Genomic DNA, 27,853 nt, shown 5'->3' with positions numbered 1-27,853 from the left:
GCAGGTTGGAAACCCGCTTTAAAATTTTTTTTTTATTATTATACTTTAAGTTCTAGGATACATATGCACAACGTGCAGGTATGTTACATATGTATACATGTCCCATGTTGGTGTACTGCACCCATTGACTCATTTACATTAGTTGTATCTCCTAATGCTATCCTTCCCCTCCTCCCCAAACCCACAAGGGGCCCTGGTGTGTCATGTTCCCCTTCCTGTGTCCAAGTGTTCTCATTGTTCAATTCCCAACTGTAAGTGAGAACATGCACTGTTTGGTTTTCTGCCCTTGCAATAATTTGCTGAGAATGATGCTTTCCAGCATCATCCATATCCCTACAAAGGACACAAACTCATCCTTTTTTATGGCTGCATAGTATTCCATGGTGTGTATGTGCCACATTTTCTTAATCCAGTCTATCATTGACGGACATTTGGGTTGGTGACAAGTCTTTGCTATTGGGAATAGTGCCACAATAAACATACGTGTGCATGTGTCTTTACAGCAGCATGATTTATAATCCTTTGGGTATATACCCAGTAATGGGATGGCTGGGTCAAATGGTATTTCTCATTCTAGATCCTTGAGGAATTGCCACACTGTTTTCCACAATGGTTGAACTAGTTTACAATCCCACCAACAGTGTAAAAGTGTTCCTATTTCTCCACATCCTCTCCAGCACCTGTTGTTTCCTGACTTTTTAATGACTGCCATTCTAACTGGTGTGAGATGGTATCTCATTGTGGTTTTGATCTGCATTTCTCTGATGGCCAGTGATGATGAGCATTTTTTTCATGTGTCTGTTGGCTGCATAAATGTTTTCTTTTGAAAAGTGTCTGTTCATATCCTTTGCCCACGTTTTGATGAGGTTGTTTGTTTTTTTCTTGTAAATTTGTTTGAGTTCTTTGTAGATTCTGGATATTAGTCCTTCGTCAGATGAGTAGGTTGCAAAAATTTTCTCCCATTCTGTAGGTTGTCTGTTTACTCTGATGGTAGTTTCTTTTGCTGTGCAGAAGCTCTTTAGGTTAATTAGATCGCATTTGTCAATTTTGGCTTTTGTTGTTGCTTTTAGTGTTTTAGACATGAAGTCCTTGCCCATGCCTATGTCCTGAATGGTATTGCCTAGGTTTTCTTCTAGGATTTTTATGGTTTTAGGTCTAATATTTAAGTCTTTAATCCATCTTGAATTAATTTTTGTGTAAGTTGCAAGGAAGGGATCCAATTTCGGCTTTCTACATATGGCTAGCCAGGTTTCCCAGCACCATTTATTAAATAGAGAATCCTTTCCCCATTTCTTGTTTTGTCAGGCTTGTCAAATATCAGATGGTTGTAGATTTGTGATATTATTTCTGAGGGCTCTGTTCTGTCCCACTGCTCTATATCTCAGTTTTGGTACCAGTACCATGCTGTTTTGGTTACTGTAGCCTTGTAGTATAGTTTGAAGTCAGGTAGCGTGATGCCTCCAGCTTTGTTCTTTTAGCTTAACATTGTCTTGGTGATGCAGGTTCTTTTTGGTCCCATATGAACTTTAAAGTTTCCAATTCTGTGAAGAAAGTCATTGGTGGCTTGATGGGAATGACACTGAATCTATAAATTACTTTGGGCAGTATGACCATTTTCACGTTATTGATTCTTCCTATCCATGAGCATGGAATGTTCCTCCATTTGTGTCCTCTTTTATTTCGTTGAGCAGTGGTTTGTAGTTCTCCTTGAAGAGGTCCTTCACATCCCTTGTAAGTTGGATTCCTGGGTATTTTATTCTCTTTGAAGCAATTGTGAATGGGAGTTCATTCATGATTTGACTTTGTCTGTTATTGGTGTATAAGAATGCTGGTGATTTTTGCACATTGATTTTTTATCCTGAGACTTTGCTGAAGTTGCTTATCAGCTTAAGGGGATATTGGGCTGAGATGATGGGGTTTTCTAAATATACAATCATGTCATCTGCAAGAAGGGACAACTTGACTCTCTCTTTTCCTAATTAAATACCCTTTATTTCTTTCTCCTGCTTGATTGCCCTGGCCAGAACTTCCAACACTATGTTGAATAGGAGTGGTGAGAGAGGGCATCCCTGTCTAGTGCCAGTTTTCAAAGGGAATGCTTCCAGTTTTTGCCTATTCAGTATGATATTGGCTGTGGGTTTGTCATAAATAGCTTCTATTATTTTGAGATACATCTCATCAATACCAAATTTATTGAGAGTTACTGGCATGAAGGATTGTTGCGTTTTGTCAAAGTCCTTTTTCTGCATCAATTGAGATAGTCATGTGATTTTTGTCTTTGGTTCTGTTTATAAGCTGGATTGCATTTATTAATTTGCGTTTGTTGAACCAGACTTGCATCCCAGGGATGAAGCCCACTTGATCATGGTGGATAAGCTTTTTGATGTGCTGCTGGATTTGGTTTGCCAGTATTTTATTGAGGATTTTTGCATCGATGTTCATCAGGGATACTGGTCTAAAATTCTCTTTTCTTGTTGTGTCTCTGCTAGGCTTTGGTATCAGGATGATGTTGGCCTCATAAAATGAGATAGAGAGGATTCCCTCTTTTTCTATTGATTGGAATAGTTTCAGAAGGAATGGTCCATCTCCTCCTTGTACCTCTGGTAGAATTCAGCTGTGATTCCTTCTGCTCTTGGACTTTTTTTTTGTTGGTAGGCTACTAATTATTGCCTCAATTTCAGAGCCTGCTATTGGTCTATTCAGGGATTCAACTTCTTCCTGGTTTAGTCTTGGGAGGGTGTATGTGTCCAGGAATTTAATCATTTCTTCTAGATTTTCTAGTTTATTTATGTAGAGATGTTTATACTATTCTCTGATGATAGTTTACATTTGTGTGGAATTCATGGTGATATCCCCTTTATCTTTTTTATTGTGTCTATTTGATTCTTCTCCCTTTTCTTCTTTATTAGTCTTGCTAGAGTCAATTTTGTTGATCTTTTCAAAAAAATAGCTCCTGGATTCATTGATTTTTTTGAAGACTTTTTTCTGTGTGTGTTTCTTTCTCCTTCAGTTCTGCTCTGATCTTAGTTATTTCTTGCCTTTTGCTAGCTTTTGAATGTGTTTGCTCTTGCTTCTCTAGTTCTTTTAATTGTGATGTTAGGGTGTCAATTTTAGATCTTTCCTGCTTTCTCTTGTGTGCATTTAGTGCTGTAAATTTCCCTCTACACACTGCTTTAAATATGTCTCAGAGATTCTGGTATGTTGTGTCTTTGTTCTCATTGGTTTCAAAGAACATCTTTATTTCTGCCTTCATTTCGTTATGTACCCAGTAGTCATTCAGGAGCAGGTTGTTCAGTTTCCTTGTAGTTGAGCGATTTTGAGTGAGTTTCTTAATCCTGAGTTCTACTTTGATTGCACAGTGGTCTGAGAGACAGTTTGTTTTAATTTCTGTTATTTTACATTTGCTGAGGAGTGCTTCACTTCCAACTATGTGGTCGATTTTGGAATAAAGTGTGATGTGGTGCTGAGAAGAGTGTATATTCTGTTGATTTGGGGTGGAGAGTTCTGTAGATGTCTATTAGGTCCGCTTGGTGCAGAGCTGAGTTCAATTCCTGGATATCCTTGTTAACTTTCTGTCTCGTTGATCTGTCTAATGTTGACAGTGGGGTGTTAAAGTATCCCATTATTATTGTATGGAAGTCTAAGTCTCTTTATAAGTCTCTAAGGACTTGCTTTATGAATCTGGGTGCTCCTGTATTGGGTGCATATATATTTAGAATAGTTAGCTCTTCATGTTGAATTGATCCCTTTACCAATATGTAATGGCCTTTTTGTCTCTTTTGATCTTTGTTGGTTTAAAGTCTGTTTTATCAGAGACTTGGATTGCAACTCCTGCCTTTTTTGTTTTCCATTTTCTTGGTAGATCTTCCTCCATCCCTTTATTTTGAGCCTATGTGTGTCTCTGCACATTAGATTGGTCTCCTGAATACAGCAAACTGATGGGTCTTGATTCTTTATCCAATTTGCCAGTCTGTGTCTTTTAATTGGAGAATTTAGCCCATTTACATTTAAGGCTAATATTGTTATGTGTGAATTTGATCCTGTCATTATGATGTTAGCTGTTTATTTTGCTCGTTAGTTGATGCAGTTTCTTCCTAGCATTGATGGTCTTTACATTTTGGCATGTTTTTGCAGTGGCTGGTACTGGTTGTTCCTTTCTGTGTTTAGTGCTTCCTTCAGGAGCTCTTATAGGGCAGACCTGGTGGTGACAAAACCTTAGCATTTTCTTGTCTGTAAAGGATTTTGTTTCTCCTTCATTTATGAAGTTTAGTTTGGCTGGATATGAAATTCTGGGTTGAAAATTCTTTTCTTTAAGAATGTTGAATATTGGCCCCCACTCTCTTCTGGCTTGTAGAGTTTCTGCTGAGAGATCTGCTGTTAGTCTGTTGGGCTTCCCTTTGTGGATAACCTGACCTTTGTCTCTGGCTGCCCTTAACATGTTTTCCTTCATTTCAACTTTGGTGAATCTGACAATTATGTGTCTTGGAGTTGCTCTTCTTGAGGAGAATATTTGTGGCGTTCTCTGTATTTCCTGAATTTGAATGTTGGCCTGCTTTGCTAGGTTGGGGAAGTTCTCCTGGGTAATATCTTGCAGAGTGTTTTTCCATTTGGTTCCATTCTCCCCATCACTTTCATGTACACCAATCAGACATAGATTTGGTCTTTTCACATTGTCCCACATTGTCCCAAAGCCCTTGGAGGCTTTGTTCATTTCTTTTTACTCTTTCTTCTCTAAACTTCTCTTCTTGCTTTATTTCATTCATTTGATCTTCAATCACTGATACCCTTTCTTCCAGTTGATTGAATCAGTTACTGAAGCTTGTGCATTCATCATGTAGTTCTTGTGCCATGGAAACCCTTTTCTCAAAGAATCTGAGAAAAGACATTTAGGAGCCTATTGAGACCCTCTGTGAAAAATAGAATATATGGAGATAACACCTAGAAAGGAAATGTCTGTGAAATCCCTTTTTAATAGACAGATTATTCTCAGAGAGCTAAACTTTTATTTTAATTCACCAGGTTGGATACAGTCTTTTTGTCGCATCAGCAAAGGGACATTTGGGAGCCCATTGATGTCTATAGTAAAAAACCGAATATCTTCTGATAAATAGAAATAAGCTATCCGTAAAACTGCTTTGTGATGTGTGGATTCATCACCCATGGTTAAACATTTCTTTTGATACTGCAGGATGGAAACACTTTGTTGTAAAATCTGTGAAGGGACAATTGGGAGTCCATTGAGGCCTATAGTGAAAAGCTGAATATCCATTGATGAATGCTAGAAAGAAGCTACCTGTGAAACTGCTCTGTGACACGTGGATTCATTTCACATAGTGAAACCTTTCTTTTGATTCAACAGGTTTGCAAAACACATTTTGTGAAATCTGCAAAGGGACATTTGGGAGCCCACTGAGGCTGATAGAGAAAAATAGAATATCCCCCATAATAACTAGAAAGAAGCTATCTGTGAAACTGCTTTGCAATGTGTGTATTCATCTTCAGAAGTTAACTTTTCTTTTAATTCAGCATGTAGCAAACACTCTTTTTGTAGAATCTATGGAGAGCTTTCTGGAGTTCATTGAGGACTAAGTGAAAAAGAGAACGTGCCCAAATATACACTTGAAAGAAGCTGTCTTGAAAGAAACACTCTGTGATGTGTGGATTGACGTCACAGAAGTAAATCTTTTTTTTTTTTTTTTTGTTATTCCATAGATTGGAAACACTCTTTAAAGAATCTGCGAAAAGACATTTAGGAGCCCATTAAGGCCTATTGTGAAAAATATATATATACTTCGATAAAAACTAGAAAGAAGCTATCTGTGAAACTGCTTTGTGATGTGTGGATTCACCTCAGAGAGTTAAACTCTTCTTTTGATTCACCAGGTTGGATACACTCTTTTTATAGAATCTGCAAAAGGACATTTGTGATGTCTTTGATGTCTATGGTGAAAACCCAAATATTCCCTGATAAAAAGTAGAAATAAGCTACCTGTGAAATTGCTTTGAATATGTGAATTCATCTCACAGAGTTAAACCTTTCTTTTGATACAGCAGGATGGAAAAACTTTGTTGTAGAATGTGCAAAGGGACATTTGGGAGCACATTGAGGCCTATAGTGGCAAACCAAATATCTCCCAAAGGAACTAGAAAGAAGCTGTCTGTGAAACCACATTGTGATGTGTGGATTGATCTCACAGAGTTAATACTTTCTTTTGATTCAGCAGGTTGGTAAAACTTTTTTGTAGAATCTGCGAAGGGACATTTAGGAACCCATTGAGGACTGTAGTAAAAAATGAAATATCCCCCAATAAATACTACAAGAATCTATCTGTGAAACTGCTTTGCAATGTATGTATTCATCTCACAGTTAAATCTGTCTTTTGACTTAGCATATTGAAAATACTTTTTTTTGTAGAATCTACAAAGAATCATTTGGGAACGCATGGTAGCTTATAGTGAAAAACATAATTTTCCTGGATAAAAACTAGAAAGAATCTATGTGGGATTCATTTCACAGTATAAACTTTTCTATTGATTCAGCATGATGGAAACCCTCTTTTTGCAGAATCTGCAAAGGCACATTTGGGAACCAAATGAGGCTGGTAGTGAAAAACTGAATATCCCCAGATAAAAACTAGAAAGAAGTTATCTGTGAAACCGCTTTTTGATGTGTCAATTTATATCACAATGTTAAACCTTTTTTTATTCAGCAGGGTGGAAACACTTTTTTTTGTAGCATCTGTGATGAGACATTTAAGAGCCCATTGAGGCCTACTATGAAAACCCGAATATCCCCTGATAAAATCTAGAAAGAATTTATATGTGAAAGCACTTTATGATGTGTGGATTCATGTCAAAGAGTTAAAACTTTCTGTTTATTCAGTAGGTTGCACACACTCTTTTTGTAGAATCTGTGAAGAAACATTTGGGAGCCCATTGTGACCTATATTGAAAAAGAGAATATTACTGGATAAAAACTAGAAAGAAGCTATCTGTGTAATAGCTTTGTGATGTGGGGATTCTTCTCACAGAGTTAAAACTTTCTTTTGATTAATAATGTTGGAAACACTCTCTTTGTAAATCTGTGAAGGGACATTTGGAAGCCCAAAGAGGCCTAGCATTGAAAACCCTATATTCCTTGATTTAAACAGAAAAGAAGGTAACTGTGAATTCACTTTGCAATATGTGGATTCATGCTAAAGAGTTAAACCTTTCTTTTGACTCAGCAGGTTGGACAGGCTCTATTTGTAGAATCTGCAAAGGAACGTTTGGGAGTCCATTGAAGCCTATAGTGAATAACAGAGTATCACTTGATAAAAATGAGAAAGACAGTATCTGTGAAACTCCTTCAAAATGTCTGGATTCATTTCACAGTTAACCTTTCTTTTGATTCAGCAGGTTGGAAACACTCTTTTTGTAGAATATTTAAAGAGACATTTAGGAGCCCATAGAGACATACAGTGGAAAACTGAATATTCCCTGATACAAACTAGAAGGAACATGTTTGTGAAACTGCTTTGCAATGTGTGGATTTACCTCAAAGAGTTAAGCATAGAAAAAAAAAAAAAGGTTGAAAACACTCTGTTTTCAGAATCTTTGAAGTGACATTTGGGAGCTCATAAAGTCCTACAGTAGAAAACCAAATATTGCATGATAAAAACTAGAAAAAAAGCTATCTGTGAAATTACTTTGTGATGGGTTTGATTCATCTCACAGAGTTTAACCTTTCTTTTGAATTAACATGTTGAGAACACTCTGTAGAATCTGTGAAGAGATATTTGGGAGCCCATAGATGCCTAGAGTGGGAAACTGAATATTCCTTGATAAAAACTAGAAAGAAACCATCTTTGAAACCACTTTGTGATTTGTGGATTCATCTCACAGAGCTGAACCTTTCTTTTGATTCAGCGTATTAGAGATTCAGCTCAGAGTTAAACCTTTCTTTTGATTCAGTAGGTGAGAGAAACTTTTTATGGAGAACCTGTGAAGTAATATTTCTGAGCACATTGAGGACTATGCTGAAAAGCTGAATATCCTGCAATAAAAACTAGGGAGAAGCTATCTGTGAAACTGCTTTGTGATGATAGGATTCAGTTCGCAAAGTTAAACATTTCTTTTGATTCAGCAGATTGAAGAAACTTTTTTTGAAGAATCTGTGAAGGGACATTTCAGATCGAAATGAAGCCTATAGCGAAAACCCGAATATCCAGTGATAAAAGCTAGAAAGAAGCTGTAAAACTTCTTTGTGATGTGTGGATTCAGCTCACAGAACTAAATTTTTCTTTTGATTCAGAAGGTTGGAAACACTCTTTTTGGAGAATCTGCAAAGGGACATTTCAGAGTGCACTGAGGCCTATATTGAAAAACAAAATATCCTGTGATAAAAAGTAAAAAGTAGCTATCTGTAAAACTGCTTTGTGGTGTGTGGATTCAACTCACAGAGTTAAAGCTTTCTTTTGATTTAGCAGGTTGGAAACATTCTCTTTGGAGGATCTGCAAGGAGACATTTCAAAGTGCACAGAGGCCTAGAGTTAAAAACTAAATATCCCGTGGTAAAAACTAGAAAGAATCTATCTTAGAAACTGTTCTGTGATACATGGATTCAACTCACAGATTTAAGCCTTTCTTTTGATTCAACAGGTTGGAAACAGATTTTTTTTATTTTTGGAGAATCAGGAGCACATTGAGGCCTATAGTGAAGAACCGAATGTTCCACTATAAAAACTACAGAGAGGCTAACTGCGAAACTTCTTTGTGATTTGTGGATTCAGTTCACAGAGTTAAATCTTCTTTTCTCTTCACCAGGTTGGAAACACTACTTTGTAGAATCTGCCAAGAAACTTTTTGAAGTGCCCTGAGACCTATAATAAAAAAACAAATATCCCACTATAAAAACTAGAAGGAAGCTATTTGTGAAACTGCTTTGTGATGTGTGGATTCATCTCACAGAGTTAAACCTTTCTTTTGATTCAGCAGTTTGTAAAAATACTTTTGGAAGAATCTGCAAAGGGACATTTCAAAGTGCACTGAGGCTGATAGTGAAAAACAGTATGTCCTGTGATAAAAACTAGAAAGAATTTACCTGTGAAAATGTTTTGTTATGTGTGGATTTGGTTCATATATTTCAACCTTTGTTTTGAGTCAGCATGTTGGAAAAACTGTTTTTGGAGAATCTGCGAAGAGATATTTCGGATCAAACTGATGTCCACAGTGAAAAACAGAACATTCTGCGATAAAAAACTGGAAAGAATCTATTTGGCAAATTGCTTTGTGATGTATGGACTCAGCTCACGTAGTTAAACTTTTCTTAGATTCAGCAGGTTGGAAATACTCTTTTTGGAGGATCTGTGAAGGGACATTTTGAAGTGCACTGAGGCCTACTTTGAAAAACTGAATATCCTGTGATATAAACTAGAAATAAGCTATCTGTGAAACTGCTGCATGATGTGTAGATTCAGCTGACAGAGTTAAACCTTTCTTTTAATTCAGCAGGTTTGAATCACTTTTTTTGAAGAAACTGCAAAGGGACATTTCAGAGTGCACTGCAGACTATAGTGAAAAGAACAATTTCCATGATAAAAATTAGAAAGAAGCTCTCTTTTAAACTGTTTTGTGATGTATAGATTCAGCTGATAGAGTTAAATCTTTCTTTTGATTCAGCAGGTTGAAAATACTCTTTTTGGAGAATCTGCGAAGGGACATTTCAAACTGCCCTGAGGCCTATAGTGAAAAACTGAATATCCCATGATATAAACTAGAAAGGAGCTATCTGGGAATCTGAATTGCTATGTGGGTAGTCAGCTCACAGAGTTAAAACTTTCTTTTGTTTGAGTAGGTTAGAAAAACTGTTTTGGAGAATCTGTGAAGGAACATTTCAAAGAGCTCTGAGGCTTATAGTGAAAAACAGAATAACCCCTGATAAAAAGTAGAAAGAAGCTGTCTGTGAAACTGCTTGTGATGTGTAGATTCAGCTCAGTGAGTTAAACCTTTCTTTTGATTCAAAATGTGGAAGCACTCTTTTTGTAGAATCTGCAGAGGGATGTTCTGAAGCACAGTGAGCTCTAGAGTGAAAAACGAAACATCCCGTGATAAAATCTAGAAAGAAGCTATCTGTAAAACTGCTTTGTTATATATTGATTCAGCTCCCATAGTAAAACCTTTGTTTTGATCCAACAGGTTAGAAAAACTCTTTTTGGAGAATCTGTGAAGGGACATTTTGGAGCACAGTGTGGCCTATAGTGGAAAACCGAATATCCCATGATTAAAAACTAGAAAGAATCTATCTGTGAAACTGCTTTGTGATGTGTGGATTCAGTTCACAGAGTTAAATGTTTCTTTTTATTCAGCAGATTGGAAATACTCTTTGTAGAATCTGCCAAGGGACGTTTCTGAACACACTGAGGCATATAGTGAAAAACCAAATATCCCACAATAAAAGCTAGATAGAAGGTATTTGTGAAACTTTGTGATGTGTGGATTCAGCTAACAGAGGTAAACCTTTCTTTTGATTCATCTGGTTGAAAACACTCTTTTCGGAGAATCTGCAAAGGGACATTTAGAAGCACACTGAGGCCTGTAGTGAAAAACTGAATACCCCACAGTATAAACTGGAAAGAAGCTATCTGTGAAACTGCTTTGTAATGTGTGGATTCAGCTCACAGAGTTTTCCTTTCTTTTGATTTAGCAGGTTGGAAACACTAGTTTTGTAGAATCTGTGAAGAGACATTTAGGAGCACACTGAAGCTTATAGTGAAAAACAGAATATCACCTGATAAAAATTAGGAAGAAAGTATTTGTGAAACTGTTTGTGATGTGTGGATTCAACTCACAGAGTTAAACCTTTCTTTTGATTCGGCATTTGGAAACACTATTTATGTAGCATCTGCGGAGTGCCATTTCAGAGTGCACTGAGGCCTATAGTCAAAAATCAATAATCCCACAATAAAAACTACAAAGATGCTATCTGTTTAACTGCTTTGTGATATGTGGATTCAGCTCTCAGAGTTAAACCTTTCTTTTGATTAAGCCAGTTGGAAACACTTTTTGTATATTCTGAGAAGGGACGTTTCATATCGCACTGAGGCCTATCGTGAAAAACTGAATATCCCATGATAAAAACTAGAAAGAAACTGTCAGTGAAACAGCGCTGTGATGTGTGGATTCAGCTAATACAGTTAAACTATAATTTGACTCAACAGATTGGTAACACTTTTTATGTAGAATCTGCGAAGAGACATTTAGGAGTGCACCGAGGCCTATAGTGAAAAACCAAATATCCCACAATAAAAACTACAAAGATTGTATGTGTGAAACTGCTTTGTGATGTGTGGATTCAACTCACCAAGTAAAACCTTTGTTTTGATTCAGGACGTTGGAAACACTCTTTTTGGAGAATCTGCCAAGGGACATTTCAGAGCACACTGAGGCTTATTGTAAGAAAACGAAATATCCCGTGATAAAAACTAGAAGGAATCTGTCTGTGAAACTGCTTTGTATTGTGTTGATTCAGCTCACCTAGTTAAATCTTCCCTTAAATTTGGCAGGTTGGAAACTCTCTTTCTGGAGAATCTGTGAAGAGATATTTTGGATTGCCCAGAAGCCTACAGTGAAAAACAAAGTATCATGTGATAAAAACTAGAAAGAAGCTATCTGTGAAACTCCTTTGTAATGTGTGGATTTGGCTCACAGAATTAAACCTGTCTTTTGATTGAGCAGCTTGGAAATACTCTTTTTCAGAATCTGTGAACAGACATTCCAAACTGCACTGAGGCCCATAATGAAAAACTGAATATCCAATGACAAAAACTAAAAAGAGGCTATCTTTGAATCTGTATGGTGATGTGTAGAATCAGTTAACAGAGTTAAACCTTTCTTTGGTTTGAGCAGATCAGAAACAGTCTTTTTGCAGAATCTATGAAGGGACATTTCAGAGCACACTGAGGCTTATAGTAAAAAACAGAATATCCCCTGATAAAAACAAGAAAATATCTATCTGTGAAACTGCTTTGTGATGTGTGGATTCAGCTCATGGAGTGAAACCTCTCTTTTGATTCAGCATTTGGAAGCACTCTTTTTATAGAACCTGCAAAGGGACATTTCAGAGTACACTGAGGCTTATAGTAAAAACAGAATATCGGGGGGCGGAGCAAGATGATCGAATAGGAACAGCTCCAGTCTCCAACTCCCAGCGCAAGCGACACAGAAGACTGGTGATTTCTGCATTTTCAACTGAGGTACTGGGTTCATCTCACTGGGGAGTGCTGGACGATCGGTGCTGGTCAGCTGCTGCAGCCCGACCAGCAAGAGCTGAAGCAGGGCGAGGCATCGCCTCACCTGGGAAGCGCAAGGGGGAAGGGAATCCCTTTTCCTAGCCAGGGGAACTGAGACACACAACACCTGGAAAATCGGGTAACTCCCACCCCAATACTGCGCTTTAAGCAAACAGGCACACCAGGAGATTATATCCCACACCTGGCCGGGAGGGTCCCATGCCCACGGAGCCTCCCTCATTGGTAGCACAGCAGTCTGCGATCTACCGGCAAGGCAGCAGCGAGGCTGGGGGAGGGGCGCCTGCCATTACTGAGGCTTAAGTAGGTAAACAAAGCTGCTGGGAAGCTCGAACTGTGTGGAGCTCACAGCAGCTCAAGGAAACCTGCCTGTCTCTGTAGACTCCACCTCTGGGGACAGGGCACAGTAAACAACAAAAGCAGCAGAAACCTCTGCAGACGCAAACGACTCTGTCTGACAGCTTTGAAGAGAGCAGTGGATCTCCCAACACGGAGGTTGAGATCTGAGAAGGGACAGACTGCCTGCTCAAGTGGGTCCCTGACCCCTGAGTAGCTTAACTGGGAGACATCCCCCACTAGGGGCAGTCTGACACCCCACACCTCACAGGGTGGAGTACACCCCTGAGAGGAAGCTTCCAAAGCAAGAATCAGACAGGTACACTCACTGTTCAGCAGTATTCTATCTTCTGCAGCCTCTGCTGCCGTACCCAGGCAAACAGGGTCTGGAGTGGACCTCAAGCAATCTCCAACAGACCTACAGCTGAGGGTCCTGACTGTTAGAAGGAAAACTATCAAACAGGAAGGACACCTACACCAAAACCCCATCAGTACATCACCATCATCAAAGACCAGAGGCAGATAAAACCACAAAGATGGGGAAAAAGCAGGGCAGAAAAGCTGGAAATTCAAAAAATAAGAGCGCATCTCCCCTGGCAAAGGAGCGCAGTTCATCACCAGCAACGGATCAAAGCTGGACGGAGAATGACTTTGACGAGATGAGAGAAGAAGGCTTCAGTCCATCAAACTTCTCAGAGCTAAAGGAGGAATTACGTACCCAGCGCAAAGAAACTAAAAATCTTAAAAAAAAGTGGAAGAATTGATGGCTAGAGTGATTAATGCAGAGAAGGTCATAAACGAAATGAAAGAGATGAAAACCATATCACGGGAAATACGTGACAAATGCACAAGCTTCAGTAACCGACTCGATCAACTGGAAGAAAGAGTATCAGCGATCGAGGAGCAAATGAATGAAATGAAGCTAGAAGAGAAACCAAAAGAAAAAAGAAGAAAAAGAAATGAACAAAGCCTGCAAGAAGTATGGGATTATGTAAAAAGACCAAATCTACGTCTGATTGGGGTGCCTGAAAGTGAGGGAGAAAATGGAACCAAGTTGGAAATCACTCTTCAGGATATCATCCAGGAGAACTTCCCCAACCTAGTAGGGCAGGCCAACATTCAAATCCAGGAAATACAGAGAACGCCACAAAGATACTCCTCGAGAAGAGCAACTCTAAGACACATAATTGCCAGATTCACCAAAGTTGAAATGAAGGAAAAAATCTTAAGGGCAGCCAGAGAGAAAGGTCAGGTTACCCACAAAGGGAAGCCCATCAGACTAACAGCAGATCTCTTGGCAGAAACTCTCCAAGCCAGAAGAGAGTGGGGGCCAATATTCAACATTCTTAAAGAAAAGAATTTTAAACCCAGAATTTCATATCCAGCCAAACTAAGTTTCATAAGTGAAGGAGAAATAAAATCCTTTACAGATAAGCAAATGCTTAGAGATTTTGTCACCACTAGGCCTGCCTTACAAGAGACCCTGAAGGAAGCACTAAACATGGAAAGGAACAACTGGTACCAGCCATTGCAAAAACATGCCAAAATGTAAAGACCATCAAGGCTAGGAAGAAACTGCATCAACTAACGAGCAAAATAACCAGTTAATATCATAATGGCCAGATCAAGTTCACACATAACAATATTAACCTTAAATGTAAATGGACTAAATGCTCCCAAGAAAAGACACAGACTGGCAAACTGGATAAAGAGTCAAGACCCATCAGTCTGCTGTATTCAGGAGACCCATCTCACATGCAGAGACATACATAGGCTCAAAATAAAGGGATGGAGGAAGATTTACCAAGCAAATGGAGAACAAAAGAAAGCAGGGGTTGCAATACTAGTCTCTGATAAAACAGACTTTAAACCATCAAAGATCAAAAGAGACAAAGAAGGCCATTACATAATGGTAAAGGGATCAATTCAACAGGAAGAGCTAACTATTCTAAATATATATGCACCCAATACAGGAGCACCCAGATTCATAAAGCAAGTCCTTAGAGATTTACAAAGAGACTTAGACTCCCATGCAATAATAATGGGAGACTTCAACACTCCACTGTCAACATTAGACAGATCAACGAGACAGAAAGTTAACAAGGATATCCAGGAATTGAACTCATCTCTGCAGCCAGCAGACCTAATAGACATCTATAGAACTCTCCACCCCAAATCAACAGAATATACATTCTTCTCAGCACCACATCGTACTTATTCCAAAATTGACCACATTATTGGAAGTAAAGCACTCCCCAGCAAATGTACAAGAACAGAAATTACAACAAACTGTCTCTCAGACCACAGTGCAATCAAACTACAACTCAGGACTAAGAAACTCAATCAAAACCGCTCAACTACATGGAAACTGAACAACCTGATCCTGAATGACTACTGGGTACATAACGAAATGAAGGCAGAAATAAAGATGTTCTTTGAAACCAATGAGAACAAAGATACAACATACCAGAATCTCTGGGACACATATAAAGCAGTGTGTAGAGGGAAATTTATAGCACTAAACGCACACAAGAGAAAGCAGGAAAGATCTAAAATTGACACTCTAACATCACAATTAAGAAAACTAGAGAAGCAAGAGCAAACACATTCGAAAGCTAGCAGAAGGCAAGAAATAACTAAGATCAGAGCAGAACTGAAGGAGATAGAGACACAAAAAACCGTCCAAAAAATCAATGAATCCAGGAGTTGGTTTTTTGAAAAGATCAACAAAATTGACAGACCACTAGCCAGACTAATAAAGAAGAAAAGAGAGAAGAATCAAATCGATGCAATTAAAAATGATAAAGGGGATATCACCACCGACCCCACAGAAATACAAACTACCATCAGAGAATACTATAAACACCTCTACGCAAATAAACTGGAAAATCTAGAAGAAATGGATAATTTCCTGGACACTTACACTCTTCCAAGACTAAACCAGGAAGAAGTTGAATCCCTGAATAGACCAATAGCAGGCTCTGAAATTGAGGCAATAATTAATAGCCTACCAACCAAAAAAAGTCCAGGACCAGATGGATTCACAGCTGAATTCTACCAGAGGTACAAGGAGGAGCTGGTACCATTCCTTCTGAAACTACTCCAATCAATAGAAAAAGAGGGAATCCTCCCTAACTCATTTTATGAGGCCAACATCATCCTGATACCAAAGCCTGGCAGAGACACAACAAAAAAAGAGAATTTTAGACCAATATCCCTGATGAACATCGATGCAAAAATCCTCAATAAAATACTGGCAAACCGGATTCAGCAACACATCAAAAAGCTTATCCACCATGATCAAGTGGGCTTCATCCCTGGGATGCAAGGCTGGTTCAACATTCGCAAATCAATAAACATAATCCAGCATATAAACAGAACCAAAGACAAGAACCACATGATTATCTCAATTGATGCAGAAAAGGCTTTTGACAAAATTCAACAGTCCTTCATGCTAAAAACGCTCAATAAATTCGGTATTGATGGAACGTACCTCAAAATAATAAGAGCTATTTATGACAAACCTCTCAGCCAATATCATACTGAATGGGCAAAAACTGGAAAAATTCCCTTTGAAAACTGGCACAAGACAGGGATGCCCTCTCTCACCACTCCTATTCAACATGGTGTTGGAAGTTCTGGCTAGGGCAATCAGGCAAGAGAAAGAAATAACGGGTATTCAGTTAGGAAAAGAAGAAGTCATATTGTCCCTCTTTGCAGATGACATGATTGTATATTTAGAAAACCCCATTGTCTCAGCCCAAAATCTCCTTAAGCTGATAAGCAACTTCAGCAAAGTCTCAGGATACAAAATTAATGTGCAAAAATCACAAGCATTCGTATACACCAGTAACAGACAAACACAGAGCCAAATCAGGAATGAACTTCCATTCACAGTTGCTTCAAAGAGAATCAAATACCTAGGAATCCAACTTACAAGAGATGCAAAGGACCTCTTCAAGGAGAACTACAAACCACTGCTCAGTGAAATAAAAGAGGACACAAACAAATGGAAGAACATACCATGCTCATGGATAGGAAGAATCAATATCGTGAAAATGGCCATACTGCCCAAGGTTATTTACAGATTCAATGCCATCCCCATCAAGCTACCAATGAGTTTCTTCACAGAATTGGAAAAAACTGCTTTAAAGTTCATAGGGAACCAAAAAAGAGCCCGCATTGCCAAGACAATCCTAAGTCAAAAGAACAAAGCAGGAGGCATCACGCTACCTGACTTCAAACTACACTACAAGGCTACAGTAACCAAAACAGCATGGTACTGGTACCAAAACAGAGATATAGACCAATGGAACAGAACAGAGTCCTCAGAAATAATACCACACATCTACAGCCATCTGATCTTTGACAAACCTGAGAGAAACAAGAAATGGGGAAAGGATTCCCTATTTAATAAATGGTGCTGGGAAAATTGGCTAGCCATTAGTAGAAAGCGGAAACTGGATCCTTTCCTTACTCCTTATACGAAAATTAATTCAAGATGGATTAGAGACTTAAATGTTAGACCTAATACCATAAAAATCCTAGAGGAAAACCTAGGTAGTACCATTCAGGACATAGGCATGGGCAAAGACTTCATGTCTAAAACACCAAAAGCAATGGCAGCAAAAGCCAAAATTGACAAATGGGATCTCATTAAACTAAAGAGCTTCTGCACAGCAAAAGAAACTAGCATCAGAGTGAACAGGCAACCTACAGAATGGGAGAAAATTTTTGCAATCTACTCATCTGACAAAGGGCTAATATCCAGAACCTACAAAGAACCCAAACAAATTTACAAGAAAAAAACAAACAACTCCATCAAAAAGTGGGAAAAGGATATGAACAGACATTTCTCAAAAGAAGACATTCATAGAGCCAACAGACACATGAGAAAATGCTCATCATCACTGGCCATCAGAGAAATGCAAATCAAAACCACAATGAGATACCATCTCACACCAGTTAGAATGGCAATCATTAAAAAGTCAGGAAACAACAGGTGCTGGAGAGGATGTGGAGAAATAGGAACACTTTTACACTGTTGGTGGGATTGTAAACTAGTTCAACCATTATGGAAAACAGTATGGCGATTCCTCAAGGATCTAGAACTAGATGTACCATATGACCCAGCCATCCCATTACTGGGTATATACCCAAAGGATTATAAATCATGCTGCTATAAAGACACATGCACACGTATGTTTATTGCGGCACTATTCACAATAGCAAAGACTTGGAATCAACCCAAATGTCCATCAGTGACAGATTGGATTAAGAAAATGTGGCACATATACACCATGGAATACTATGCAGCCATAAAAAAGGATGAGTTTGTGTCCTTTGTAGGGACATGGATGCAGCTGGAAACCATCATTCTTAGCAAACTATCACAAGAACAGAAAACCAAACACCGCATGTTCTCACTCATAGGTGGGAACTGAACAATGAGATCACTTGGACTCAGGAAGGGGAACATCACACACCAGGGCCTATCATGGGGAAGGGGGAGGGGAGAGGGATTGCATTGGGAGTTATACCTGATGTAAATGACGAGTTGATGGGTGCTGACAAGTTGATGGGTGCAGCACAGCAACATGGCACAAGTATACATATGTAACAAACCTGCACGTTATGCACATGTACCCTAGAACTTAAAGTATAATAATAATAAATAAATTAAAAAAAAAAAAGAAAAAAAACCAGAATATCCCCTGATAAACATAAGGAAAAATCTATCTGTGAAACTGCTTTGTGATGTGGATTCAACTCACAGAGTTAAACTCATCTTTTGATTCAGCAGGTAGGAAACGCTCTTTTTGTAGAATCAGCCAAGGGACATTTCAGAGTGTACTGAGGCCTATAATGAAATACGGAATATCCTCTGATAAAAACTAGAAAGTAACTGTGAAACTGCTTTGTGATATGTGGATTCAGCTGACTGAGTTACACTTTTCTCAAGATTTAGCAGGTTGGAAACACTCTTTTGGTAGAATGTGCAAAGGGACATTTAGGAGTGCACCGAAGCTTATAGTGAAAAACAGATTATCCCTTGATAAAAACTAGAAAAAGGTATTTGTGAAACTCTTTGGGATGTGGGGATTCAATTCACAAAGTTAAACCTTTATTTTGATTCAGCATTAGGAAACACTCTTTATGTAGAATCTGAGAAGGGACATTTCAGAGCTCATTGAGGAGTATAGTGAAAAACAGAATATGCCCCAATAAAAACTAGAAAGAAGCTATCTGTGAAACCACCTTGTGATGTATGGATTCATCTCACAGAGTTAAACCTTTCTTTTGATTCAGTAGGTTGGAAACACTCTTTTTGGGGATTCTGAGAAGGGACGATTTGGATTGCACTAAGGTGTATAGTGAAAAACAAAATATCCTGCAATAAAAACTAGAAAGAAGCTATCTGTGAAACTGCTTTGTGATGTGTGGATTCAGCTCATAGAGTAAAACCTTAATTTTGATTCACTAGGTGGAAAACACTCTTTTGGTGAAATCTGCAAAGGGACATTTCAGAGGGCACTGAACGCCTATAGTGAAAAACTGAATATCCCGCGAGAAACACTAGAGAGAAGCTGTCTGTGAAACTGCTTTGTGATGTGTGAATTCAGTTCACAGAGTTCAACTATTCTTTTGTTTCAGGAGGTTGGAAACATGATTTTTGGATAAACTGGGAAGGGACATTTCGGAACACAGTGAGGCCTGTAATGAAAAACTGAATATCCTGTGATAGAAACTAGAGAGAAGCTAACTGTGTAACTGCTTTGTGATGTGTGGATTCAGCTCACAGAGTTACATCTTTCTCTTGATTTAGCCGGTTGGAATCACTCTTTTTTTAGAATCTGCAAAGGGACACTTAGGAGTGCACTGAGGCCTATAGTGAAAAACAGAATATTCCCCAGTAAAAACTGGAAAGAACATATTTGTGAAACTGTTTTTGATGTGAGGATTCAGCTTACAGAGTGAAACCTTTCTTTTGATTCAGGATTTGGAAGCACTCTTTTTGTAGAATCTGCAGAAGGACATTTTGGAGTACATTGAGGCCTATAGTGAAAAACAAAATATCCCGTGACAAAAACTAGAAAGATGCTATCTGTGAAACTGCTTTGTGATGAGTGGATTCAGCTCACAGAGTTAAACCTTTCTTTTGATTAAGCATGTTGGAAACACTCTTTTTGGAGATACTAAAAAGGGACGTTTTGGAGCACACTGAGGCCTACAGTGAAAAATTGAATTTCCCGTGATAAACACTAGAAACAAGCTATCCGTGAAATTGCTCTTTGGTGTAAAGATTCAGCTCACAGAGGTAAAGTTTTCTTTTCATTCATCAAGTTCGAATCACACTTTTTGTAGAATATGCAAAGGGACATTTGGAATGCACTGAGAACTATAGTAAAAAACCAAATAGCCCTCAATAAAAATTAGAAAGAGATTTTGTTGAAAAGAAAGACAGCCCCAAAAGTCTCATATCAAATGAAAAATATTAATGTGCTTGCTGAGTTCTGAAAATAAAATCTCCACAAATTTCTATGAAAATATGCAAAAAATGAATCAGTATAAACACTGCAGTTCTATGTAGGGTCAATGGTTAGATCACAATCTGAAGTGTGCAAAACATTTAAATCCAACTTAATGAAGCGAGGACAAAACTATTTTGTTGTTTCCAAATAATGCGTCCAAAATAGATAGGTCTATATAACTGTCACCCACCAAAAATGTAAAAATGCCCCAAAATACTGAAGACAGCAGCAGCCTCACATGTGGTAAGGCACACTGTGCTACACTAGCCAATGCCCACTTTAGGAATCATGTAGAGAAAACTTGGATGTTTCTTTGTATGACACGAATGTTCTTAAGGGGCAATTCTGTGCTCCCTCTTTTGCCCTCAGGAAAGAAAGTTCTCAACCTAGGTTTTATTGTGGAATTTGCAATATGTATGCTGTTAGAGGGAAACAGAAGCATGATTTCCTCAGTAGACACCAACCCCTGTGTCTGTTCTTACACATCCTGGGCTCAGTGTGTTTTGCTCCCACTCCCCAGGAGCCACTACTGCTGCATTTGCATTGTGGAGACAGGCTGGATGCTGGGATATGTATGTAAGTGAGTAAATGTGTGACCCAACCTAGAGGAAGGAGCTGGCCCCTCAGGATGAGGCCCGTCTTCCACCATGAGCCAGGATGCAGGTGCAAGGCTGCTTCTTTAGGAAAACTCCAAAGGCAGATGGGAGGTGAGAGCCCTTTTTAAAGGCAGCAGGTAACAGACTTAACTCGAGGCAACACAAGGACGGAAAGCAGACAGAACCTCTCAGAGCCCCACCCCGCATGCAAATCTAGACTATCAGAGAAGCATGACACCCAGTTATTTCAAGATCTCTATTGCACGGTGAGCAATCGCTCCTCAGACTGACATTAATGTTTGCTACCTTGGAAGCTGCAGCACCACACACATGAGATTTTAAAGACTAAAGGTGTCTGTGTATTCTTTCTAATAGAGTCCTTTTGATTTAACTGAGGATTTGGTGAAGTACATTTTATTTTGCCTACTTCCTCATCATATTTTCTGTGTCATAAATTTATGGTATAAAATTTCTGCAGTAACATAAATGAGAATTTCCACTGAAATAATCATCCAGAAAAACTAGCTTAGATGCAGTTACAAATAAATAAACAAGGATACTATCAAAAAGAACATCTGTGTTTAATTGACATTTGTCCTCCCTGTCCAAAAAGAATCTTACTTTGACCCTGCAGCTGGGTATGGCAGAAATCTGAAGTCAGATGCAGGGGAGACACCTGAAAAACACAGGAGCCAGAGAGGGACACAGGTTTCCATCCACATAGATGGACTGACCATCCTCCCTCCTTTGTCTAAGAAATCCCTCACATGCTCCTCCTCATAGGCTACAGCTAAAGCAGAGGCTTCCTCATGGCCTTTCAATGAAATATCAGACTGGGGTTATCTAAGGGAACACGAAAAGTAAAAGGAACATAAAACTCCAAATTTAATGAGGTGCTGTGACCTCCCCACTTCTACAGCACTTGTTTCCACAGGCTAAGACTTTATAGACAATTGGCTCTAGAAGCTTCTCTGAAGAGTACATCATCTGATATTTAAATTTATTCTTACCTTGTTTCTCTTTTTTCAGCATAGATAGTTGATATTTATAACTACAGCCAAGGCATAACATCTGAGTCTTTCTGCAGTGTGAGTCTCACACACATTGGGCAGACACAAAGGAAAGAAGAACATGGTTCCTTTGACCCATGCTCCTGGCTTCATGTCAACTTTTTATAACCCATTGCTCCGCAGTTTCCCGGGTGAAGCATGCTGGAAATCATGCTATCCCCAGACAATTGTCCAAGGTACCACTGTCCTTCAAAGCCAATGAAGCAAGAGTTCTAACAGTAGAGTATCAGTGGTGGAAGAAAGTAAAATGTGAAATAAAACACACTGTTCTTGGTGGGTGTGTGTCCTTTGGTCTGAAAGATGCTTCTTAAAGGAGTAGTTGATCTCCAAAGAAACAGACTGACTTGTTCTTTCTCAGCTGCAGAGTAAACAAATTTACAGCATTTGGGCAGTCTAGGGAAGCTGCGTGGGGTCAGCACTTTGGGGTCCTGCACTTATGACCCCACAAAGTAGGCACCACCAGGCCCTAGGGAAGTCACCCAAGGGTCCCCTGTGCATCCCAATGTTTGCCCCATGCCTGACCATTGTGTGGAGGGAGGTGTCCTGACATCCCATAGGACCCTGGCCATCCACCTCATAGGGAGGTCTGAAGACAGGCTGGGTTTTGGGAGCATCTGGGAGTCTATTGAAAATCTCGTGGGAAACCATTTACAGTACTAGAAGCAGGCCAGTCCGTTCCCATCTACAGGATGCTGCCAGAAACAAAGATTCTTACAGAGTTCCTGAGTTCTGGGGAACCCACTGCTGAACTGAATCAAATGAAGAGAGATGAGCTCCCTGAGAGGGATGGAGAATAGCAGGGACTCACTCTCAGCTTCAGTCCCCTTCAAGGAATCATTCAGTAAGAAGAAAACATCAATTTACCAAATGTATTAATATCAAGTAAATGTCAGAACTTATTAAAAGAATCAGGTTGAAGCAAATCAATCACAAAATTTTATAATCACATAGAGCAAAGCTGCTCAGGAAATATCAGTTGTCCATTGAATAAACGAAGAGCTTGTGTGTGTGTTTATGTGAATGTGTACATATGTGTATGTGTGTATGTGTATGTGCATGTATGTGTGTATGTATGTATATGCATATGTGTGTATGTGTGTTTGTGTATTTGTGTATGTGTGTCTCCCATTAAATGAATCTAAAATATTTCATCCAAGTTTTCACTGAAAAAATTAAAACAAAAATAATATACAGTTTACAGAAACCTAAATGTCTACTGAGAGAAAAAAAACTATAAGGACAAAATAATGATATAGAACTAGAGAACTTCAGGTAGATTAGATTCAACAAATTATTTTCCCTTTCCTTGAGGTAAGAATGGATGTTTAGGGAAAAAAATTAGTCACTTACAAAACATCATTTATTTTAAATGGTATATTCTATTTTCCCTACATGACAAAGAAAGCTGGAGCAGCTATTGTTGCTGCTTTATTCAAAGTTTCAACATGTTTTTAATGTAGATAGTGCATACAAGTATACAATTCAGTGAAAGGATGTCAAATGCTTTCAATTTTAATCATGTTATCTTTTATGGACTATTTTATAGAAAGATGTTTCACATCTGTATTTTAGATAACTTTAAACTACTTTTTCTACTAAAGTAAACTTTATCTATATATAGTTCTTTCTCTTTACCACATTTTCCAAGTATTGCTATTTTCTATTTGCGCTAAAGTTAGATGGAATCTGTTCCTCAGTGTGCGGCTGCACTGGAGGATCAATGGATAGCATCATCACAAGCTATTAGCTGTTTCTAGAAGGGGATGGAACTCCCTCAGGCCATAGAAAATGGTTCTCCAGGGTACCCAAGAGCTGCTTCAAACAGATGTGTGTCCAGAGCCCAGCTCTCTGAAATGGATCCTGAGGTCTGGGGCGGCGGGGGGGGGGGGGTGTGGTCCCGTGAGCTGGCAGCAACCATCCCAGGCCACACACTGTGGTGTTTGCCAAATCTGTCCCACTAAGTTCACTTCAGCATCTTTAAACTTTGTGTTTGGGATTCAGATATGATACTGCCACTGCACTTCATTTATTTAAAGTATGAATCAAATGCATTTTTTCTGCATTTTGTTCCTTGCAATCCCAGTAGCATATTGAGGTTAATGAGTGAATTAAAGTCCCATTTTCCTTTTGAAAGTAACCCACCCCTTCCCTTTATATTCCTTTCTAAAGCATGCCAGGGCTTCAGCACAGCAAGACTTGTTGCAATCATGCTGGTGGCGCTGGAGCCTGGCGCACCTGGACAAAGGCACAAGATGGGTGCTGGGGCAGGGCAGCCTGGTGAGCTCAGGGAAGCATGTGCCTTGCAGAATGGCAATTTGCTTCCATCCCTGTTCTGCCCATGAGTTCCTGTGTCTTTCCATTTCCCACAGGTGAGTGCAGACTCCAGGATCCAGCACTCAGGTCTGCCCACCTGACTCCACCTACTTCCCTCTCAGCCCCTCCTGTCGGTCCTCATAGGGCCCTCTGAGTGGGCTTCTGCCCTAGGGTCTTCATAACTCCCCAAGCATGAGGGGAGGATAACACCGTCATGTGGTAAACACTTTAGAAACAGCATCTGACCACAAAAGCAGAATGGACGTTTAAGATCCGCAGCACCATTCTCTCTTGTGCCTTCAGATGTATAATAAAATCATCTTATCAGGGACTCTTACTGGATAATCTACCTGCCTACCTACGTGCCCCATACCTGGCATTTGTGTAGCCTTTAAACACTGTGTCATGAAACACTCTGACTTTGAACAAATCAAATTTCAGAAAAAAAATCCTTGATAATGAATAGCCTTTTGTCATGGGCAAAGCCACAGGTGCATGCAGAGAGGAGTCTGGCCTTTAAATCAAGAGTCTGTGCATGCTGTTGGTAGGTAAATGCATAGTGAATGGGTTTGCCACTGGGCAAAGACCAAGACTCCAGAGGGAGATTATGCTGTTCCTTGTTTTCAGAGCACTATATCTGGGTAAAGGCATGCATTTCTTCATAACAGGGATACATTCTGAGAAATCATTCTGATATGGTTTGGCTGTGTCCCCACCCAAATCTCATCTCGAATCATAGTTACCATAATCCCCATGTGTCTTGGGAGGGACCTGGAGGGAGGTAACTTAATCATGGGGGTGGCTACCCTCATGCTCTTCTTGGGATAGTGAATGAGTTCTCATGAGATCTGATGGTTTTATAAGGGGATTTCCCCCCTTCTTGGCACTTCTCCTTGGCACTTGTTCTTGCCATCATGTGAAGAAGAATGTGTTTGTTTTCCCTTTTGCTGTGATTGTAAGTTTCCTGAGGCCTCCCCAGCCATGCAGAACTATGAGTGAATTACATCTCTTTCCTTATAAAAGTCTTGGCCTTAAGTATGTCTTTATTAGCAGCATGAGAACAAACTAATACACACCTTTAGGCAATTTCATAATTGTGTGAGCATCATAGAGTATACTTATACAAATTTAGATGATATATACATCTTTATTTATATACATTTTTGGCATGGAAAACAGAATTTCCTAGCATCATTACTGAACATCAGTCATTTCCCCTACTTGATCTCAATGCCAATATCAAGTGACATCCAACAGGTTTCTATATCTGCTCCGTTAAACCTTATGGGACCACTGTTGGACATGTAGTCTGTTATTGGCCAAAAAGTCCTTGTGGCTGTATATAGAAATGTCTTTATAACATCAGTAGGAAGAACTCTCAGGTCTAAAGAACGTGGCAAAATTCTGCCTTTATCATCTGCAAAAGTAATGGAAATGTGTTTACCTCGTATTGCACTATTAAAGTAAGAACAAGCTTATTCAAAACCTGGGTAAGCATGGACCTAGACACTGCACTCATAGTGCTGGTTTGCAGTGTGGTTGCTGTTTTGTTTCATTTAAGAGGATTGTTGAAGCTAATCACCAGATAATGCAGAACATTGTCTCAAAGGCATTTTTATAGTCCCTGTAGTCTTTTTTTTTTTTTAAGATAATAAGACAAAGAAAGTAAATCTCTTTCTGAAAATAACTGAAACATCAGCATATTTTGCTGAGTCAAACCCTTCATCGATGTACGAAACATTTCAATCTTTGTCTCTAAGCATTAGATTCTTAACTCTGAATCTAATTCTTAAATTGGGAAAATTGAAAATTGAGAATATAAAATCAACACCAAAAAAAATCACTGAAAACTGCACAAGTGCTATTGTACACATTCCACTTGCTATAAAGAAAAATGAGAGAGAATCAGTAACAAATCTTATTGAGAATAATTTTAGAAGACTTTGGGTAAAAAATGAAATATTTGGATAAATTTCTTTCATGATGACATAAGACATTCTAAGAAAAGAATATTAGACACATAAAGACTCTGCTCTTAAAATTCATAGAAATTACTCTTCTTCCTTACATGCTGTGAAAAAAATGCAAACATAAACTCGAGTTTGTAAATGTAAAAAATTATCAAATATGAAAACATGTTTGCATTCATTTTGATGATGAATTTACCCATCTTTGGATGAATGATCGAAGAGCAGCTTACCCGTGCAGTTTTCTCGATATGCAATCTCTAGCTGGGGGTCTTTGCACTTGGCACATTGAAATTCACAACAGGAAAGGAAAGTCCTTCCATCAGAGGCACAGAGAGGTTTCTGAGGTGGACTTGCACAGTCCAAGCTCCAATCCTTGTCTTTATCTCGATCAACTCTCAAAAACCTGAGGGAGAAAAAAAAGAAGCCAGACAAATTTAAACACATATTACTCAGAGCAGCAGAAAACAGAAGGCTGTCTCAGGGCACTTCATGGTGAGGGAATGAAACCTTGAGGAATAATGCCACCTGGTTCTTACACCTGCCAGAAGCATCATGTGCACCTCTGAACATTTAAAGCCATTGTCTGTTTCAAAAATCTATATAATTTGGAAATTTCCTACATCAATATTGGCCATCTGACACAGAACAACATGTGAATCTTTGTAGGGGATGCATGTGTGCCTAGTTTACCCATAATAGTCTGAGTTTTCCTTTTAATTTATGAATCCATTGACTAATTTGCCTCCACATTCAATGCCACACAATTTCATCTACATTCTCTGAATGCATTCATGTGCACTCAATTGGAGTAGATTACTGTTTTTTAATAAATGTTTGTTGAATGGATGAGTGACCTCATGACCCAGAGGAAGCTTGTGTATTTATCTGAAAATGCTTAAGGCACCAGGAATGCTCTCTGCAGGCCAAACAGACTGACCAATGGCCATGTGTGCCCCACAGTTCCCAAGGTGGCCCCAGGCCTCTGATCTCCCATCTGCTCTTTTACAGCCTGACATGCTTCAGAGCTTGCTGGGACTCCCAGGAAAGCCTCCGATCTGGGCGTGCTCGTCCCTCATGTTTATCAGTGTCCTGCCCCTTCCTGACTAGCCCCTAGTCCTGTCCAGGCCTCCATTCGGCCAGACAAAATACCAGACACCAAGGTGAAGCTCAAAGTGACACTGAGAAAGTGTCTGTGCTCCAGGACAAACAGGATTGTCGGAGGCCTTTGGTCTCTGGAATAACACCTGCCCCATGGCGGTGTTTTCCCTGATTCACAGAGCATAGAAAATGCGTTAAGGAAAAGAAAGAAAACCCTAGAATAATAATAATAATAAATAAATTTAAAAAAAAAAGAAAAGAAAGAAAAGCACAGAGCTGTAGTTGGCAGGGTATAGGCTACAGTAGCACTTGGCCCCCTGGGCAATGTGTGCATGTGAGAGGGGCTATGTGGCATTGTTCGCCCGGGGACATTTGTGGAGATAAAGAGAGTGCTGCTCTAATGGCCCATCACCTTTTCCAGTTTGAGCAGGGGTAAAATAGGATTGAGGTTCAGCAGAAGCTAGGGGACCCTCATTAACGTGCTCCTTTACCAGTAAGAGAGAAAAAAGAAATTTGCCAACTCAGGATGCTACATTCCTTCACAAGTTAACAAAACTTTCCACCTTGAAGTTTGCATCCCAGCTGGCTCTGTTTAAAGGTTAGCTTTGCCCAGCTAATCAGCACTGTAACCCTCTGGGTCTGTGGATCACA

At 39.2% G+C, this 27,853-nt stretch overlaps 1 long non-coding RNA gene across 2 annotated transcripts in view; it reads right to left on the bottom strand.

Moving 5' to 3' along the window:
• Positions 1-8,657: 8,657 nt before the first annotated feature.
• The window catches only part of LOC139361375 (uncharacterized), a 46,255-nt gene continuing 27,059 nt past the window's right edge, over positions 8,658-27,853 (bottom strand). The window contains exons 2-3 of one of the 2 annotated variants that reach the window (XR_011618937.1): positions 26,335-26,507; positions 8,658-8,861 (exon numbers count right to left, since the gene is read on the bottom strand). This is a non-coding gene — a long non-coding RNA (uncharacterized lncRNA). Of the gene's footprint in view, positions 8,862-25,309; positions 25,552-26,334; positions 26,508-27,853 lie in introns of those variants that run through there. The other variant, XR_011618938.1, reaches the window with a different exon arrangement.

Source organism: Macaca nemestrina, unplaced genomic scaffold (genome assembly GCF_043159975.1).
Source record: "Macaca nemestrina isolate mMacNem1 unplaced genomic scaffold, mMacNem.hap1 Scaffold_45, whole genome shotgun sequence".
NCBI lineage: Eukaryota > Metazoa > Chordata > Mammalia > Primates > Cercopithecidae > Macaca > Macaca nemestrina.
This window is presented reverse-complemented; position numbering and strand designations above follow the sequence as displayed.